Genomic DNA, 13,615 nt, shown 5'->3' on the forward strand with positions numbered 1-13,615 from the left:
GAAGATCCTTAAAAGCTACACATCATGCCGAGACCCAAAGAAATTCAGGAACAATTGAGAAAGAAAGTAATTGAGATCTATCAGTCTGGAAAGGGTTATAAAGCCATTTCCAAAGCTTTGGGAATCCAGCGAACCACAGTGAGAGCCATTATCCACAAATGGCGAAGACATGGAACAGTGGTGAACCTTCCCAGGAGTGGCCGGCCGCCCAAAATTACCCCAAGAGCGCAGCGACGACTCATCCAAGAGGTCACAAAAGACCCCACAACAACGTCCAAAGAACTGCAGGCCTCACTTGCCTCAGTTAAGGTCAGCGTTCATGCCTCCACCATCAGGAAAAGACTGGGCAAAAATGGCCTGCATGGCAGAGTTCCAAGGAGAAAACCACTGCTGAGCAAAAAGAACATCAAAGCTCGTCTCAATTTCTCCAGAACACATCTTGATGATCCCCAAGACTTTTGGGACAACATTCTGTGGACCGATGAGACAAAAGTGGAACTCTTTGGAAGGTGTGTGTCCAAGTATATCTGGCGTAGAAGGAACACTGCATTTCATAAAAAGAACATTATACCAACTGTAAAATATGGTGGTGGCAGTGTGATGGTCTGGGGCTGTTTTGCTGCTTCAGGACCTGGAAGACTTGCCGTGATAAAAGGAACTATGAATTCTGCTGTCTACCAAGAGATCCTGAAGGAGAATGTCCGACCATCTGTTCGTGTACTCAAGCTGAAACGAACTTGGGTTCTGCAGCAGGACAATGATCCTAAACACACCAGCAAGTCCACCACCGAATGGCTGAAGAAAAACAAAATGAAGACTTTGGAGTGGCCTAGCCAAAGTCCTGACCTGAATCCTATTGAGATGTTGTGGTATGACCTTAAAAAGGCCGTTCATGCTCGAAAACCCTCTAATGTAACTGAATTAGGACAATTCTGCAAAGATGAGTGGGCCAAAATTCCTCCAGGACGCTGTAAAAGCCTCATTGCACGTTATCGCAAACGCTTGGTTGCAGTTGTTGCTGCTAAGGGTGGCCCAACCAGTTATTAGGTTTAGGGGGCAATCACTTTTTCACACAGGGCCATGATGGTTTGGATTTTTTTTCTCCTTTAATGATAAACACCTTCATTTACAAATTGCATTTTGTGTTTACTTGTGTTGTCCTTGACTATTGTTTAAATTGGTTTGATGTTCCGAAACACTTAAGTGTGACAAACATGCAAAGGAACAGGAAATGAGGAAGGGGGCAAACACTTTTTCACACCACTGTATAAGACATCCACTTCACAGTGGTCTTAAATCTGAGCAAAAAATGTGTCTGGATACAAAAGCTGCTCTCATGTTTTCATAGAGTTGCATTTCATACAACTTTATTGCCCACGAGAACAACAGATCTGAAACCCATTGTTTTACGAGTAGTAACTTCTTTATTGTGGAGTCCTGGACTAAGTTAAATGCGATTGATTTCAACCATCTATTTTAGTGCTCATTTGTGCAGACAACACTGGCCTAATGAAGCTCAGAAAATCTGGATGGCATCATAAAAAGCCCAAGGCATGATTGAATCCGACGAATTAAAAGATTTTTTTACGAACACCAAAATCTTTATAGTGATTTGGAGAAAACAGTGTCTGTAGGCTTTGCACGTATGACAACCGTGCATGTCTGAGCTACAGTTGTGAAATGATTACTGCATTTTCTTTCTAAAAAGAAGTCATGCAAACTACTTTAAATCTGAATGAAGTGGATTGCTCCTATCAATAAGTACTTGTACAGTAAGGGGTTCTTGGAGGTCTTGGAACGGAAGTTAAACTGCATTATTGGATGTTTGATTAAGCCCTCATTTAGTCCTGGAGAACCTAAAGTCTTTCCTCAGGAACATTAATTCATTATAGACCCAATTTCATGTGATACGATTACAAGCCATATCAGAAAAAGACAATTTGAGCTTATGGTTTAAAGGGGGCACTTTAACCAAGCAGCAGGCTTAATGCCTGTCTGGGAAATGGGCCAATGGTGCTTATGTATTCTCATACTTTGTAGCGATGCTTTATGGCACTGTAAATGTGTTGAATTTCATCACGTTTGTGGCTTCTCGTGTTGCTGTGTGTGTATCAGCACCAGAGCAGAATGTCAAATCTGTGATGCGTGCAGTTGCGGAACGTGGCACAGATTCAAGGGAATTCTTGTAACCAAAACCCGAGGCGAGAGGCCACCTCATACCTCATTAAGTGACTTTGCACTTTCAGTAATAACTCATTCAAGAACTGTTGTGTATGCCTGCAGATTTTAAGTAAACAAAGCGCTGGTGTCTCAGCTGATAGGTTCTTCTCAGAAGTGTTTTGTGTAATCAGCATTACTCATATTTGCTAATGTTTCCCATGTCCATTCGTATTGTGCTGTCAGTCCCACACTTAACGTAATGGGGTGAGACAATCCTTGTGAGGATTTTTGAAACTTTAAACCTCTAACTTAAATGTGACGTGTGTGCAATCTTTATAATTGTGCTACAGGCAAAATCTGGAAATTACAAAATTACAAACGTGAATCATTATTTGTGTCAGTGCTATGGTTTGGATTAGTTTACGGCGATGAGTTTTATTCATATTTCCTTCATGAAAAAAATTATAGTCTGCATTCCTCCTTTACAGTCTTTAAAGTAAATATGAAATGACCTAAAAAATCTGGTGTGGAAGAACTTCGCTTAGCAGTCCCACACAGTGAAGTGTAAGCAAAACAGAGGCAATGAGAGATACAGAAAGAGAGAGAGAAAGCGATACTTTGCCGCATGGAAAGAATTCTGCTTCTGTCACATCTATAAACATTCAGTCCACTTTAAAGATAAACACTTCAAGTTGGTCTGAAGCAGAGCTCGCTTTGCTCAGCAGACTGCAGCGACCATTGTGCATAGTGCAGTGTCCATTGCATCTATGAGCAATGAAAAAAGCAGGTTCCTTCAACTTACTTCCAAATCCACTAACCAAGCTAACTCAAATTCTTCACCTAGGCCTGTATGGAGAAATTAATAGGTTAACTGTCTCTCATGCTCTTTCTTTGATTTATCTCAGCTTACATACACACAAACAACCACCTGTTTTTTTCATACATGCATGTCAATAACAAAACGGTATTCTAATTTGACTTGGGGATAAACAGATCACAATGCACAAACATCACTTGGCCAGGCCTGCAACTAAAGAAAACAATAATTTTGCAGACACATTAGATCGGACTCAATGGTTGCAAAAATACCTTGTGAGTAAATAGATAAGGAATCCTAATAAATATAACACTTATTTTTATTTAATCAAGTCAGTTGTATTCAATGTTATTTTATACTTCACACTTCACACATAGTTGTTATTAAGTCCATTTCCACACAAAAAAAATCTTTTAAAACAAAGCTGAGTCACCTTGCAGCACCAGCTGTCTGGTTATTTGCTTGCTACTTCTGCATTCTCTTTGGTGAGAATGCTGACACTGTGTATGCTGCTCCAGGACTTTCTGGGTGTCTGACAGCTATTTCTGCTGATATAGCTAACCATCATGGAGGATATACTGCTTATTATTATCTCTGTCTTACTGTACTTTCCTACATCTTTCTTGCAATTAACAATGTTTGAAAATCAAAAAAAACTATAATAATGCATTACCTCCTTTAATGACAACCATACCTGATCTCTCTATTTTCTCTGTTTTTAATGTGCTCCTCTTATCTTTATGGAGCATGCTGTTCATTCCTGATCTGTGGGCCCATGCGGTACCAACCTGTTGTATGTGACAGTCATGATTTGTAGAGTTTCACTAGAAGAGTGCCGGCATGCCTTGCTATAAGAGACTTTACATACAGCACAGCAGCATTCTAGCCATTCCTGCTCAGATGTAAATTGAAGACATGTACTATAACTCAAAAGACCCAAACACACAAGCAACACACATAACCTGAATTTATCACAGTAGAGGTTCTTAGAGGGTATACTATGGAGTGTTTGGTCAATGATAGAAAGTGTCTGGAGATAATTGTCATGTTTAGCTTTACAATAACACTGGCAATGTATTGTATATTAAAGGGATGACAGCAACCAAGTTCCCTTATAATGGCCGTGGTGTAACTGAAGCAGTAATGCAAGCAATTTTGTTTTGATGACCTGCCATGTTACAAAACGTTGTTGTGCATGTAGTGCACAGCAGGAGGGAGAAACTATAACCCGGCTGCATGATACGAACCATGGAGAGACTGTGAGTGTAGCTCCTCTCAGATATGGAGTGTGTAACATTGCTAGGTTTGTTTATCTCTTATTAAAGACGGTCAGTTTCCACATTGTTATGGAAAAGGTTAATGTTGACTCCCTTCATGTGTGACAAGACTTTTACAGATTGAGCCACAAGACTGGCTACACATTAGAACATTTGTCTTATTTTGATGGTTGACCAACTTCTGTACGTTTTAATAAATGTACTGTGTTTGTGTTTAGCCTGCAGGCTATTTTGGGGGATTAAAAAGCAGCATTTAGAGCTTAATTTCCTTGCCTCTTGTGATTGGTTGGTCCGCACACTATACGCCAATTCATCACATTAAACAACCTTGTAAAGTTGATGGAACGTGGCTGCTTTTACTCACCCCGAACTATGTAGAAAATGTAGGTGAAATGTAACTAGACCCTACGTAGCCAGATTGCAAGGGTGACTTATATGGAAAAAATTACTCCAGGTTCTTTCGATCAAAATTGGCATAGCTATCATGGACTTAAGTCTGAAAGAGGTTGTGTTTTGTCTTTATTTCTGGATGCATGTGTGTGTGTATTCTCATATATCTTCAATGAGGACAAAATCTAAATGAAAAGGTGCACAGTTTATGTATATACAGTGCCCTTGTGGTTTGTTGGCAATTTGATGTGTAATACACTGAAAGCCTCTTGATCCTCCTAATGTTTTGTTTGGCCTTGTAAAGGGATGACGCTTTGATTGAGCTTTGCTTTGATTCTCATTAAAAGTGGATTTAGAAAGACTAATCTTAAGACACCCACAGGATGACCTCAGACTTGCTCAGCTCTCAAAGGAGCAATACATTCTTGAGGGTGGTCCTGAATAGGTCGGATGAAAGAGAATGGCACCGATGCTGTCACAATGAGGGGATCACCGTCTCTGGGGCTGTGTAAAAGTGTGCAAAATCAGTACAATGTGCAAGAAATATAGCAATCCCAAAAATGGATAATGTGAAGATGAGCTGTGGATTCAACTAGGTGTCTGACAAGCTGAATAGACAGTATTTGCCTATATATGCCTACACATTTCCAGCTGTGAATTCAGGTTTTTTTTGATTTATGTGAAAGTCTTTTACCCACATAATCTGATCCAACCTGTGCTATTGTTATGTTCACTTTCAAGGTTATATCAGTCCCAATTGTCTGTCTGATTTAGTGGGATATCTTAAAATTGTGTGGAACAGATTTCAATAAAATGTGGAATGTTAGCTCATGGTCCAAGGAACAAACAATTCCATTTGGAACACTCGTTATTTTCTCATGAACTAACTTAAATGGAAAGCAATCTGGCACGTAATAACCATTAAACAATTAAACATTAAACAAAATACAGTTTTTATGTTGTTTGTGCTGCCTTGACAGATGTATGCACTCTCTAAATAAGTTCTAGTTTAGGTTAGCTGCCTCTCCCTGAACTTAGCTGACACATGAAAACAGTACAAAATGGTTAGTCCATTATGCTGAGAAGAAATATAATGTGCTTGGAAATGCGTTGCAACGTGTGTGCCAATTTGATCACACATAATCCACATTGCTAAAGATGCATAAATAAGAACTTGATGTAAGCTGGTGTTGGAAACGATCTGACAGAAGACACATTTTATTTTACAGTCAATATTTACTCATGTTGACATTGTTAAAGATGTACAAAACATACATTCAATGTAATGCAGCAAAGTAATCCCCTCAGAGGTCTTTTGTTTACTCTAAAGAGTACAAATGGACAAACCATCCGGTCACCGAAGAGAGCTTGAAACAGTAACTTTTAGTTTCATACATAAACAATACATCTCTACCCTCTCAAGTCTGTTTATATAAAAGTGGATGTAAAAAGCAAATATGTGATTCATGTTTTAGAGGCACGTCTCCTATCACCAAGACCTGCCTCTGGACGAGGTGTATGGAACTATAGTAATGACAGATTAAAGCAATGGATTTTTGGATATGGATATAAACTACAGGTCTTCCTTAAAAGACACTTTGCTCTTTTAGCTAATTTTATTTTAAATTAAATATAAAAATGTCCTTGTCTATCTGAAGTTATAAATGGTTTTCTGATCTTTGTTTCTATAATTTGAAAGCATCCTTTCTGAAACCGAACTTGTGAATATGCATGAATACAATTCAATACGAAATTAGAAATTAACAGAGACATTAAATAGATGAATGAAGCACACACATTCACACACTTTTCTTTACATACCCTGTCTCTACCCCGACAATACCCTAACAAGAAGTAGCTAAGTGTTTCGACGGATACCATTGTGATTGTACCAAAAGTTCCACAGCGGTTGGCACCATAGGACAAAAAGTGCAAGATAGAAGTGCCAGCTCTGTCTTTCTTTCTCTTTACTTTGCTTTCTCTTTCCCCTTTGAATCTTTCGTCCTTCCCAGACATCTTTAACTAAGTGAAAAAGGCCTTTATTTCTCTAAACAGCTCAGTCTGGACCTCATGAAGCAGACAGAGCGGGGATACAATTGTCTGAGAGTCTAAGTATAGAGCAAAGAGAGTCATAATTCTATCAGCGAGACAGAGAGAGGTGGGTCCAGCGTGTCTACTGGGGTTATTTTGCTCTGGCCTTTTACTGTAGTAAATCTCACAAACACTGATAGCTAAGACAGTTACTGTAAAAGTAACAATATATAGTAAACTCCTGCTTAGTTGTTAAAACCCTTTTGTCCAACGTTTTGACCAATTCCCCTGCCATCTTACAGTGTCACTGCAAAATAAATTCTCTTCATATCCCTCGGAGGCACACAAACACAAACAGTTTTCAGCAAGAGGTCAGAACAAAAGGGCAACCAGAAGCCTGAGATCACTGGATTATGGATTGATGTCTCCAATTAACATTCAGCCAAAATCAAAACAGGTTTCATGACCAAATAAAATAAAAAATTTTTTTTTTAGAAAAACATAAATCATGCCACATTAATTGTAACTGAACCTTATCATACTTTACTTTGTTTGTGCTGCACCCCCTTCTACATCTTACGGTTTGAGCAGGGCACGCTTCAGATGCAGTTACGCAAATCTTTTGGTTCCACTTTAAGATTCCAAGAACAGGCAGCAATTTACTCTACAGGTGGAAAGGTGGATATATTCTTTTGTCAGAATGTAACGCCTGAAGATTGAAAGTGTTTGTAAAAAAGCTGGCCTCTGGCTGTACAGCTTTCAACAAGGCACCTACAGTATGTAAACAGAAACAGCCCATATTAAACTAGAAAGAATACAGAATCAACAGAAGGACACAATGTCATGTGTTCAACCTTGCAAGAATACATTTTAATATTTAGATTATTTTATAGAGCATGGTCTGCTTCATTAAACTGATTAAACTGACATTAGTGGATTGGTAGGCTAATAATTTGGCCAGACTAGCAGATGTTCTACATTTACGTCACAGTTAAATTAGCTTCACAACACACAGAAATACAGGCCTAAACTCTTAGATATTATAGTCTGACATCCATTATGCTCATTTGAATAATATACATGTTTGCATTCTTCACGTCTTTTGAGGTCCTTTAAAGGTCCCATGACATGGTGCTTTTTGGTTTCTTTTATATAGACCTTATGGTCCCCTAATACTGTATCTGAAGTCTCTTTCCCAAAATTCAGCCTTGGTGCAGAATTACAGCCTAGAGCACTACTGTCAGAAATCTAGGAGTTATCTAGAAATCTAGGAGTTATCATTGATCAGGATATATCCTTTAACGCCCACCTAAAACAAACTCAAGAACAGCATTTTTCATCTTTGTAACATTGCCAAAATTAGGAACACCCTGTCGCAAAACGATGCGGAAAAACTAGTCCATGCATTTGTTACTTCCAGGCTGGACTACTCTAATTCCTTATTATCAGGTTGCTCAAATAAGTCCCTTAAAGGAACACGCCGCCTTATTGGGAATTTAGCTTATTCACCGTAACCCCCAGAGTTAGACAAGTCGATACATACCCTTCTCATCTCCATGCGTGCTGTAATGCTGTCTGACGGCTCCAGCGGCATCAGGCCAGCACAGAACATGCAGGTGAATGGTTCCAGTAATCCTACTGCTCCGAATAAGTGACAAAATAAAATAACCAACATGTTCCTATTTACATGTTGTGATTTATAGAGTCAGAGCGTGTACAAAAAACAACGTAACATGAGACACAGCCATCTTCTAACTGTAAACAAACCAGGAACTATATTCTCAGGCGGAAGAATATAGTACTTGGGCGGAGTGAGAATATAGTTCCCGGTTTGTTTACTGTTAGAAGATGGCTGTGTCTCATGTTACGTTGTTTTTTGTACACACTGTGACTATACAAATCACAACATGTAAATAGGAACATGTTGCCGTTATTTTGTCACAATTTGGAGCAGTAGGCTAGTTGGAACCAGTTACCTGCAGGATCTGTGCTGGGCTAAGCTAATGCCGGAACTGTCAGACAGCGTTACAGCAAGCATGGAGATGAGAAGGGTATGTATGGACTTGTCTTACTCTGGGGGTTACGGTGAATAAGCTAAATTCCCAATAATTCGGTGTGTTCCTTTAAGACTCTCCAGCTGATCCAGAATGCTGCAGCGCGTGTTCTGACAAGAACTAAGAAAAGAGATCGTATTTCTCCTGTATTAGCTTCTCTGTATTGGCTTCCTGTAAAATCCAGGATTGACTTTAAAATCCTTCTCCTGACATTCAAAGCTCTAAATGGTCAAGCACCATCATATCTAGAAGAGCTCATAGTACCTTATTGTCCCACTAGAGCACTGTGCTCCCAGAACTCAGAGCTACTAGTGGTTCCTAGAGTCTCTAAAAGTAGAATGGGAGCCAGAGCCTTCAGCTACCAGGCTCCTCTCCTGTGGAACCAGCTCCCAGTCTGGGTTCAGGGGGCAGACACCGTCACCACATTTAAGAATAAACTGAAAACCCTCCTCTTTGATAAAGCTTATAGTTAGGGAGTGAGGAGTTGCAGCGTACGCCTACACGGGCGGGGGGTATAGCTTCAGACACAGCACCCCTGCTTATCTCTGGTTCTCCTCATAGCCGTCAGATCCATCTATCATATAATTAAGAATATACTGAGAGTAGAGGGAGGCAGGCCAGTACAGCCCGGTCCGGCTGGGGAGAGTTTGAGCCCGATCAGGCCCCTCTCCTTAACCTGTCTCTCTTAGTCATGCTCTTGTAATTCTATAGAAATTCCTTCCTTCCTATGACACACTGACCTGCTCTCTCCTCTCTCTTTTCATTTGTTTCCTTTTGTGTGCATCCTTGTCCCAGAAATGCTTGTTACTAACCTAGCTCTGGGGAGTTTACTCCCTGGAGTCGATTTGTTTCTTTTTCGGCCAGAATATTCCGTGGCACCAAGAACTGGGTCCTGGGTGCAGCTGTCGCTGTGGTCCTGCTACACCCTGCTACGCCCTGCTGTGTCCGGCTGCGTCCTCCAGCGTTCTGCTGCGTCGCGCCGCGTCTACTGCGTCCACCCACGCTCTGCTGTGCCACACTACATCTTGTAACGCCCTGCTGTGCCCGGCTATGACATGAACTATTACAGGTTTTACAACCCATTGGCAGCTTCAGCATAAAAACTTTGGTAGAGCCCAAAAACTGAGCTCAAAGAGAGTGAATATTACATTCCCCAGGTGACCAGAAACACAACTAACTCCAAATGAATAATAATGTTCACCATAACAACCTAAAAAGTTGTGTTCACAACTTGTGACCAAAATTAAATTGTATTGCAAGTTTTTAAAAATGAAGAATGTACAGTACTAAATGTCTTTGCTGATAAAAAAATTAATCAACTATGCTTTCACTAAGGTTTGATTGACTTTATTTCTACTGAATGGATTTACACCAGAGGCAACAGGTTGTGCAAAATAAGTACACAAAACCTGATGAAAATCATGGTTTTCAAAGTCACAGACCATAATGTGAACAGTTCATAAAAAGAAGTGCACTGAGAACACCAAAACCATACGCTCACACACACTGAGTTTGCAGTAATCCAACCCTGTGTAAATGATAGGGATTGTGTAATTATAGTTGTGTTAATATGACATAATGTTCGATCCACCCACAGATGTGGGGGGGTTTTCAACAGCCCGCCCAGATGAAAGCATGCAGCTTCACCATGTCACTAAGAGAGAGATGAGCTCATCTCCACATTCAGACTCATGACTCAAACTTCGATCTTAAAAGTTGATTCATGTTCATTCAAGAGTGAAGATTTAATATTCTTCTGAGATTTGCAGTTGGGAAAATCCATTAACCTACTTGGAGAAAAAGGTAGGCTCACTGCACCATGAAGGCCCTTATTGTGTCGCACTGGTTGTCAAAGAAGTGTATCAAATGAACTTGAAAGTGCTTTCTTGTCATGTTTTAATCTTAACCTACAGTATTTGCAAATGCTACCTTACCTTTGGACAAAAAGTCACAGATTATCTGAGGGTATGGCTCACAATTCTTTTGCTTCACTATCATTGTGTTGCCATTGTAGGCCCTGCCCTGAGGATCTGGCAGCCAACCAGCCAACAGAATTTCATTAATATTGATTACTTTCAGGGCACAAGTTTAATGTTACCTCATCCTAATGTTATTTCAGAGACCATCCCACCCCACCAAGACAAATATCTTAGAGGAAGAACAACACTTGAAAATGAAATGTTGTGTCTTGTTTCTCTGGTGAAATTGCTCAAAGGCGTCGGCTTCAATGTCAAAATCATTCAAAAAGGGGGGTCATCATGAAGAGAAATGACTTCAAATGTCAAACTATGGGTCTAAGATAAAGGATCAAATAAAGACAACTATAACAGGTTGCTTTGCTATGGTACAGGGACATGAATCTACAAGTAATATGGTCAGTAGTCAATGCTACTTCATCTTTATGTGAAATTACCTTGTTTTTTGGTGCAATTGCTTCAGCAGTAGTAAATTGGACACCATTTACGTGATCATATTCAACAATACAGTATGGACATAGCCCTGGTTTGAACTTTCAATTTCACCCAACTAGTCAGAGCCTTGGCAATAAATGTAGATGAATGGAAGCAGGATCTGTGGTCCAGATGCACTGACTCACTCTGCTGCTGATTGATGCCCTGGAAAAAACAGAAAGACTCTGAAAGTGTTCCTGTCTTTCTCCCTCAAGTCCTATTCACTTCAAAAGGTGATTTATCAGTAAAATACAGCAATTTACAATACCAAGGTGAAGCTGATATGCATGGTATTTTTTGAATCACTTTAATCAAATCTCAGATATGAATGACAATTTATAGGTCTCCGACCACCAGGCAGGCAGTTAAGGAGTTGTAAGACATCGGAACGATAAAGCACGAGAAATCTGATGTGTAAATTATAAAAAAAATTTAAAATTAAAAAAAATAAACTTTTGACAAAGTAGTAATCCATTCTTTGACACACACTCATGTAAATAGTACAGATCTATGTTAATACTTACAATGCCACGTAATGCCTTGTGGCGTTTTCAAATGCATGGACATAAACTGATTAAAGGTTTATGTTGGACCTGAAAGAGGCCTCCGTTCACCAGCTGGTGCAGGTGTTCAACTCTCCTCACTGAAGCAATTGATGGCTCAGGTTTATACATTCTGCTTTCTTTCAGCACACTGCTCTACAACACTGACACACTGTATCTGCTACCAATCTACATCTCTCTGGACTATAGGCGTGATGGTGATGATGTAACTGTGATCTATTCCTGAAAGTAGAATTTAAAATGAATGTCAAAAACAACTAAAATACGAATACGTATAAAATTGTTAGTAAAACGTGATTTGATAAGAATAAAAACTGATAAATAAGAGTTGCATACAATACTAAAAGAAAGACACAACATCAATTGTGGAGGTTCTCAGTTCTCAGAAGTACTGAGACCATGCAATTTACTAAAGCCACCAAACATTGGTCCAATTACTGAAAATTAGAGCGTAATTGTTATATTATCTATTTTTCATCCTCAATTACCAAGTCAAGCTACCTCAACTATGACAAAATAAGTCAAACTGGAAGATAAAAAGTTGGTTTGGCTATCGAAAAAGCAAAGCATTCCCCACAGCTAAAACCAGACAACTTGAGGCAGATAATAGGGCAGAAAACCAAAAAAATGGATGCTACCATTCCTTTGACAAGTTTTTTGCTCTGTTATATGTAAGTGTAATTATATATTGTTAGCTAAAGTTAGACAACAGAGCATGAAAATAGCTCTATTAAAGCCTGTGGCTGTTGGAAGCAACACAGTGGTGTAAGGATTTAAGCAATCAAATCCATCCAAAACAGATATTTTGCTAGCCTCTAATGCTAAGCCCAGACATCCCCATGTGATATTGCTGGCCTGCATTTATAATGGATTCTAGGAAAATGATAATGTAGCTCCTCCAAGTTACAGCCCCCAAAATCCTTAAATTCTATTCTTGACTTTATTTATCAGCTTATCATGACCAAAATACAAAACCGATTTTCACTACAGGTCACAAATTCTTTTTATGAATTAAAACACAGGGTTCCTTTTGGCAATTTATTTAACTTATGCTTTAATTTGTGTGGCATCAATCTTTAAGTAAAGTAAATATAGGGCAAATACAGTATATCCATGTCAATTACCACCCTTACTGTAATTTAATGGTTGAGTGAGGCCTTTTTGGTGTCCCATCATACATCTGACACAGCAGCTTGGTACAGTAGTTCCCATAGACGTTAGCCAGGGAGCAGCCTGCCTGCCAAATGAGAGCACTTGTTTGCTTGGCATTTCCATGGTTTTCATGGGCAGGGGCAAGGGCTTAAAAAGAGGACTGTGTATGTGTGGGCGAGATTGTGATTGCATATAAGAGTTTTTCTTAAAAATTCTAAGTACATGTGTGTTTGTGCATGCACGTTTGTTTGTGCATGCACTTTCAAACTTGTGTGGGCTTGTCGAAATGACTATCCCATTTGGCCTAAGCTACATAATGTCTCATTCCTGTAGTGCACTAAGAGACCATTTGGGACGGGAATTTATTCACTGGCTCTTTACTCTGAAATCCAAATGACATAATACTTTCCGGCAGATTCTGTTTGTACATCAAAGTGGTTCCCATTTTGGATAGAGACTACACTGGACCTATTGTATGCTGCACTGACATGGATGCTTACTTGACCATTTTATTCATTTGCGATACAGGCTGGGTAATGACCGTAAAAACATTATAATGGGTGGCAAAGCTTTGAGGCTGGTTGTGGAAACATTTAAAAAGTAAATTAGGTTATAAAGCAGTGTTTTTGACTAACTAAATTATCTGTTTAATTTCAAGATTAGTTTCTGTTTAATTCATGCATGGGCAGTGGTGACTCCAAGGCTTTTTTTATCATTCAAT

Source organism: Perca flavescens, chromosome 13 (genome assembly GCF_004354835.1).
Source record: "Perca flavescens isolate YP-PL-M2 chromosome 13, PFLA_1.0, whole genome shotgun sequence".
Lineage (NCBI taxonomy): Eukaryota > Metazoa > Chordata > Actinopteri > Perciformes > Percidae > Perca > Perca flavescens.